This window comes from Parus major, chromosome 26, assembly GCF_001522545.3.
Source record: "Parus major isolate Abel chromosome 26, Parus_major1.1, whole genome shotgun sequence".
NCBI lineage: Eukaryota > Metazoa > Chordata > Aves > Passeriformes > Paridae > Parus > Parus major.
This window is the reverse complement of record NC_031795.1, coordinates 3327410-3334149: the sequence shown is the minus strand read 5'-3', so window position 1 is coordinate 3334149 and position 6740 is coordinate 3327410. Positions and strand designations below refer to the sequence as shown.

The 6740-nt window shown below is 60.7% G+C and overlaps 1 protein-coding gene across 5 annotated transcripts in view; it reads left to right on the top strand.

Moving 5' to 3' along the window:
- The first annotated feature begins 5700 nt into the window (after positions 1 to 5700).
- The window catches only part of HMGA1 (high mobility group AT-hook 1), a 7623-nt gene continuing 6583 nt past the window's right edge, over positions 5701 to 6740 (top strand). For 4 of the 5 annotated variants that reach the window (XM_015650938.2, XM_015650937.2, XM_015650941.3 and 1 more), the window contains exons 1-2: positions 5701 to 5818; positions 6052 to 6174. The gene's annotated coding sequence lies outside the window, so the exon portion shown is untranslated. Of the gene's footprint in view, positions 5824 to 6051; positions 6175 to 6740 lie in introns of all 5 variants that reach the window. The other variant, XM_033519919.1, reaches the window with a different exon arrangement.

The following is a 6740-nucleotide window of genomic DNA, read 5'->3' as shown; positions in this document are numbered from 1 at the left end:
TACATCTTATCAACTGACCCACAGCTTGTTTGTAAAGACAAACCCATCATTCCTCTCACCTTGAAGGTGGGGAAGGTGCTTTTCCTGGGCAGGCGCCGTGGGGATAACCACAGCCTGCTCGACCCACCGTGGGTTTGGGGGCACAGAGGGCTGGGGTGCTCGCCTCATGGTGCTTTCCAGCCTCGCAGACCCCCCCTCGCAGCCCCCCTTGATGCCCCCACAGCCCCCCTGCCAGCCCGGCCCTGCCATTTGAAAGATGAGTCGCTGGCAGAGCCGGGCCAGGCACCGAGTAACCGGAGCTGGGAACGAGCAGTGACCCCCGGCCCGTTATAGCCGGCCCTAATCCCGGCTCCAGTCACATTCCCGGGTGACTCCGGGTGTCACATTCCCTCGGGAACGGGAGAGCCGAACGGCAAGTGCAGGGATACGTCGTGTGCATGGGGGTCCCCTGACAGGGGGTCAGGTCCCTGAGGTCCGGGAACAAAGCGAGCAGCACGTGGAGGGCTCAGCCCTGCAGCCGGGTCACAGCACCCCCCGAATGTCCCTCCCAGGGGATCAAGCACCTCCCCACGGGCACTGCCAAGGGGAGAGACGGGAGAGCGCTTCAGCCCTGGCCCCGCTTTGCCCCCAGCCCACGCCAGCACAGTCCTGCTACGGCTGAGGGATGCTGGGATTCATCCAGGGATGGGCGGGGGGAGGATGCGGAGCCCTCCCGCTCCACAGTCAGAGCCTCTCCCCCCCATTAGGTGGCAGCAGGAAACCGCAGCGTTGGCTTTTCCAGCGTAAATTATTCCATAATTCTGTGATTCTGGCTATGTGGGAGCACGTTCCTCGCAGAAAAACCTGCCGCTTCCATCCCAGGATGCTCCATCCCGCCCTGCCCTGCCGCCTCGGGTCATTCACTGGCCATTAGGTGACCCTCTGCCCGCCCTGACCCATCTCCTCCCAAAGCCCTTTGGTCAAACCCCCAGGCCATGGAGGGGGCACGAGCAGGGTTGTTCCGGCTCTCGCTCCCTTTCACCAGCAGCCAGTTCGGCCCCATTCCCCGTCCGGTCAGCTCCGGCATCGCCTCCCGTTTCCCTTCCCCTGCCTCTGTGTCACCCCGGGCCCCGCTGTGCCCCCAGAGCCGGGACTCTGCCGGCGGCTGAGTCACCCCGGTGACCGCCACCTGAGTCACCGGAACGGAGACAAGTCCCCCGGTCCTCGATGCTTTTCCAGCCGGAGCTGAGTAAACGGGAAAGTGTCAAGGAATTTGGCTGGGAAAAGTGTTTTCTTGGAGCCCCGGTTAGGAGCAGCCTCTCTGGTGTGTCCCCTTTGGCACAGTGAACTGGCAGCTGGCCCGGGAGTGGGGGGTTCCTTCCCTATCATACAGAGAGATTCCAGGGCATGGAGGAGCTAGGAAAGGCTGGGAAAAGCAGGGAAAACTTTCCCTGTCCTTTGCACCGCGTGTCCTCCAGCTCCCCTTGCAGTGCATCCCCCCACCCCTCCTTGGATGCTGCCGGCAGCCACCACCTCCTTCTCTGCCCTGTTCACATGTGATGTGCAATAAAATATCTTGATTAAAAAAATACCAGGCGGCCAGACCCCACTGCGAGCCAGCCAGAGAGCCCTCGATTAATGACCCCTCGCATTCCCCTCCACCGCGTCCCGTTAATGATTTACAGCGGCTCCTCCCCGGCCTGTCCCCTCCCTCCTCCCCGGCACCCCCAGGCCAGGGCAGAGAGGAAGGGACTCCGAGGAGCACCCGCAGGGATTTTCTCACCCACCCCCCGGCACATTCCCTGCGTGGGGACACCAGAGGTGTGGGAGCTGCCGCCACTCCCAGCATGGATCGGCCTCATCCTCGCATGGAGGTTCTGCGGGCTCGGCTCCATTCCTGCTGCTTCCCCGATTCCTGCCACCTCCTTCCTGCCCTGCGGGACCCCAGCTGGGCTGGCAGCGTCCCCCCACCCACCTGAGCCCCCAGCACATGTGCGAAGTGTGGGGGGAAGCCGGGAACGGGGCCAGGGCTACCCCCCGCAGCAGCCCCAGGCTTTGTGCTCCCGGCAGGCAGCCCCGAGGAGGTTTCATGTTACTGGGAAACTGGGATGGCGGGATGTTCCCGGGGCAGCCCCGCAGACAAAAGGCCATTGTGCAGCCGCGCAGCGATGGCTGCAGCCCCGGAGCATCTCGCTCCCTGCCAGAGCCAGCAGCCACCCCAGGCCCAGGAGGTGACGCAGCCGGTGTCAGATGGACTCAGGGCACCCGCCAAGGGCCCGAGCAGCTCCCCAAAATTCATGGGATGCTCCAGCATCGAGTGCCCAAGCCAGAGCACCCCAGACACGGCCCCTCGCACATCCCCATCCAACCAGCACCCAAAATGCATCCTCTCCATCCCAGGGGACAGGAGTGGCACTAAACCAGACCCTGCTGGCACCGAGTAGGGGTGACGGGCAGGGACGTGTCCCCACAGGTCAGGACGTGCAGGTGAGGGGTGGCTGAGCTTGAGTAGCTTTCCAGCCCCACCGGCTGATCCTGCTCGCCCTGCGGCCGCCATGGATCAGCCTGTGCTGTCTCAGGATCAGCAGGATACAGGGAGTTATTTCCCTGTGCGGGGGCTGTACTTAGTGCAGCCCAAGCACCCAGGGCAGGGAGCACCTCCAAATCCTTCTCCTGCCTCCCACGGCCACCGAATTCCCCTCGGAATCCTCAGCTCCCGGAGTCGGGGGATCCAGCCCCCACCACGCTCTATAAACTGCTATTCCCGAGGGCTCTGAAAGTGACAAACACCCGCTCGTAATTAGCCAGGTGGCCCCTTCCAATTGCCCAACAACCTGAGCTGACTCAGAGGATCGAGTTTCCCCTTTCCTAGGGAAATTAGCAGGAATTAGGCACCCTAATCCCAAAGGCAGCTTTGTGGGGCTCGGTGGCAGTGCCAGGACGCATGGCAGGATAAGGTGTGTGACACTCAGGATCGCCTTCTGCTCCCTCACGTCCCCCCTGGATGCTTTTCGGGAGAGCTGATCAACACCTGTGGTTCTGAGGAGCCCAAGGAGCTGGGGGTGATTTCAAGCAGCTTTTTTTTTTTTCAGGTCACTTTCCAGAGGCGCAGCGTTTCCCAAGCACTGGACACCCATCAGGTCTCCTCCTGGGCCTGAAATATTGGCTAAATAAATCGAAATACGAAATAATTCATGTGTGCAGCTCCCATTTGCAGCCCGTGCACCCCACGGCGCTGGCCTGTGGCTGTGTCCCGCAAAGCTCGGGCTCAAACCGGAGGAGTTAAGCCTGTGAGTTATCAAGTGATTTAGGAATTTGTCCCCAGAATGGGGCTGCAGGAAAACGCTGCCCTGGTGAGAGCTCAATCTGCTCCAGGGGTGAGAAAGGAGAAAGGAGCCATTTAATCAAATTAACAGGCTTGTTTTGGGGTGGGTCCTGGGCTGTTTGGCCACATGGGGCTTCATCAATGGGGCCATCGGGGAAACAAAGCCGGGAGGGGAAACAAAGGCCACGTCCCTGTCCTCCCACGCCATGGCCGGCCAGCCCTGTGCTCACCCGGCCTGGGACAATCCCCGCTCGCATCCCGGGGGGGTTCCCAGCGTGTTCGGCCGCCGGGATCCCGGCGCTGCTCGGCTCCGAGCCGTGCATGCTTCGCCGTGCCCCGCGCTGGGCTCAGCTGCCATGGGGCGGGGGGGATAATAAATCATTTGTTTCCCTGTTTCCAGCCATTTTCAGCTTCTTCTCCGCCTGCGGAAAGCGCAGGATGGGGGAGCTTGTCCAGTCCTGCTCCCAAACCCACTCGGCAACGAGCTGCAAATCAGGAGCCCAACAGCAGAAACAAAAGTGAAAATGTTCTTCCCCTAGGCCCAGCCCAGTTTTTCCCTGTTTTCCCCTCCTTTCACGTGGCTGTGTGCCTGTACCTGGCTGCTAGGCCATCTCCCCACCTCTCTTAGCTCCGGGGCACCGCTGCAGCACTGTTTTTCTTTAAAGACCAAGCGCTCACCCCACGGGTGAACCCGGTGTGGGGAGGCTCCAGCGTGGGCTCAGAGAGTGGGGAACTGCCAAAACTTGGAGGGATTAAAGCAGAGCAGCCCTGGTCGTTTGCAGGACTCGGGCTGCTGCCATTCACCGGCTCTGTACAGTAAATAACGAGGGATATTAATAACAACGAGCCTCTGCCAGGACAAAAAACAAGTTCCTCATTGGCCTCACGGCAAAGGGGGAAGCCTGAGCAGCAGCGTTGGGGTAAAAGGCACCCCAGCACATCCAAACCCAGGGAGGGCTGCCTACAGTAGGGAAAAGGCTAATTTTAGCCAAAAAAAAAAAAAAAAAAGGGTACTTGGGGTCTGCAAACAACCCCTTGCTGCAGACAAGGCCCTGGGAGGGGGGAGACCCACCAGAGCTTGGATCAGGAGCTGCACGAGGTGCGGGCAGGGTGTGCCTCCCCTTCCTGCAGGTGTTTGGGAACACGAACTCTCTTCCAGGAGGGTTCTCCCCCCTCTTTGCTTTCATTTTTTAATTGTCAGAAAGGGACACTGCTCCAATTGTGTTTTAGGCAGGGGACTTTGCAGGGGATTTGAAAAATCCGAATAACAATTAGCAGAAACAGGTGCCCCAAGCCTGGCTGGGTTTGGTTTGTTTTGCATCACAAGCCTTCCCTGCCAGAGTAGTTTTGCCCAGGCAGATATTGATACTTTTACATTTCATCTTTATAAAGGTCTCCTTTTTTTTTATTTTAATAAAACTTGCCTGAAACTGAAATCCAGCAGTCTGAAGTTCAGATCCTCACTTCAGAGTTCAACCCTTACAGTCGGGATGGTCAAAAGCACCTAAATCAGAGTTTCCATTAGATTTGTGATTGTTTTCACAGGAGTTTGTAGAAATTTCATACAACGGGATGCTGAGCTCTGGATTTTCTGGTATCCCATCAAGAAAAACCACCACAAGACCCCAGTTGCTCGCCACAGCTTAGAAACACTGCCCTGATGCAACAGGGATCTGGGTTTTGGGGTACCTCACCCATGAGCTGATCTCAGCTGGTTCCAGACTGACCCAAAACACTTCCAAACCAACAAGAGGAATTCTGAACAAAGCTCTTCACTGAGCCCAGCATCTGCTTAAAGCCCAGGAGAGCCTCGGGGCCGCTCAAGAGCCCCCGAAACCCCACTGTACCGAGCAGAACCCGCTCCCACGCCAGCCTCCCCTTTCGGCAGCGGTGCTGCAGCAATACATTAAATTAATATCACGACATAACCCAGGCGGCCCTGGGAGTCCCGGGGAGGGAACCCCCACTGCTGGTGCCTCCAGATGGGGACCAAAAGCTTTTGTGGGGGCTGACCTGGTGAGCAGGCAGCAAACAGAAGGAGCCTCGTGCTTTGGCCATGGGTGCATGGCCCGGCCCCAGCCGGCGATTGCCTCCATGGGGACATCAAACCCCCCACACCATTCCAAAATACGGAGTGGGGAGAGCCGCGGCTGTTCCCATGGGGGTCACGCATCGGGGGGTCACCCAGCCGGGGGCAGCCGCCCCCTCCCTCCCAGCACGGCCCCAGTCGGGAGGATTCCCGGGGCGGGAGGACGAGGGTGGCTCAATCCCCCCCAGCGCTGCCTACAGCCTCCCAGGGGACCCTCCGCCGGGCAGGGCTGGGGGCGCAGCCGCCGCCGCAGCCCTTTGAACGGCCCTATCGCTCCCGGCCGCGCCGCCCTGCGCCGCCCCCGTCGTGATGCGGCCCCGGCTCCGCCTCCCCCGCTCCGCCGGCGCTGGGAGCTCCCTTCGCCTGTTTGCCCTTATTTAATTTCGAGTGTGATTTTGCTATTTTTAGCAGCTGGATCCCCTCCAGTAAGGCTAGGAGCTCGCTCCGGTTTTTTTTTTTTCCCCCTCTCCCCCCTTTCCCCCCCCCTCCTTTTTTTTTTTTTTCCCCTCGTTCCCTGCAAATGATTTTGACCCAGCTTCCTTCCTCCTGGAGCAATTTTTTTTTTTCTCTCTCTCTCTTTATTATTTATATAAATACGCGGGGCCTGGCGAGGCCGGGGATGCGGGGCTGAGCCGCAGCCTCTCTCTTCTCCTTGCAGATCCGCAGTCGCCGCGGGCGGGGGGTCCCTTCGCTCCGCAACGCAGACCCGCCGGGAAAAACAAAACCATCGAACCGCCCCCAAAACCCACCCCGAGCACCCGGCTCCGGGATCAAGCTGACTGTGAGTGCTACCTTCCTCTTCCTTCTGCTGCGGGGGGCGCGGGGGCCTGGGTTTTGCTTCCCTTCGCCGCATGTGGGGCACGATCGGCCTCAGGGTTTGCAGGGACGTGGGTGCGTGCGGCTCGCGGTGTTCTCTTTATTATCGGTATTAATTATTGTTAATAGCAGGGTGATGCACCTGGCGGGCCGCGGCCGAGCTGGGGGGTGGGGAGGGGGGGAACGGGCCGGGGTCCGCGGTGCCGCTGCTCCCACCCCCGAGCGACTTTGCTCCACTTACTCGGTTGCGGGTGATGCAAACGCCCCGCACCGCGCCCGGGGGGCCCGCACGGCCCCGAGACGGCCCCGAGACAGCCCCGGGCCAGCCTGCGGGGCTGGGACCGTGCAAGGTGCGTGGGGCCGCGGTCGGTGCACGGGCGTGGGAGCGGGACCCGGCCGTGGGGCTAGGGCGGCGTGAGATTCGTGGGGCCGGTGCGAGGCCGAGCCCGGCTCACGGGGACCGCGCACACGCGGCTCGGGGCGAAGTTGCGGTGCTGAGGCTTAGCCGCGCCCCCGGATGGTGCCCCCGCA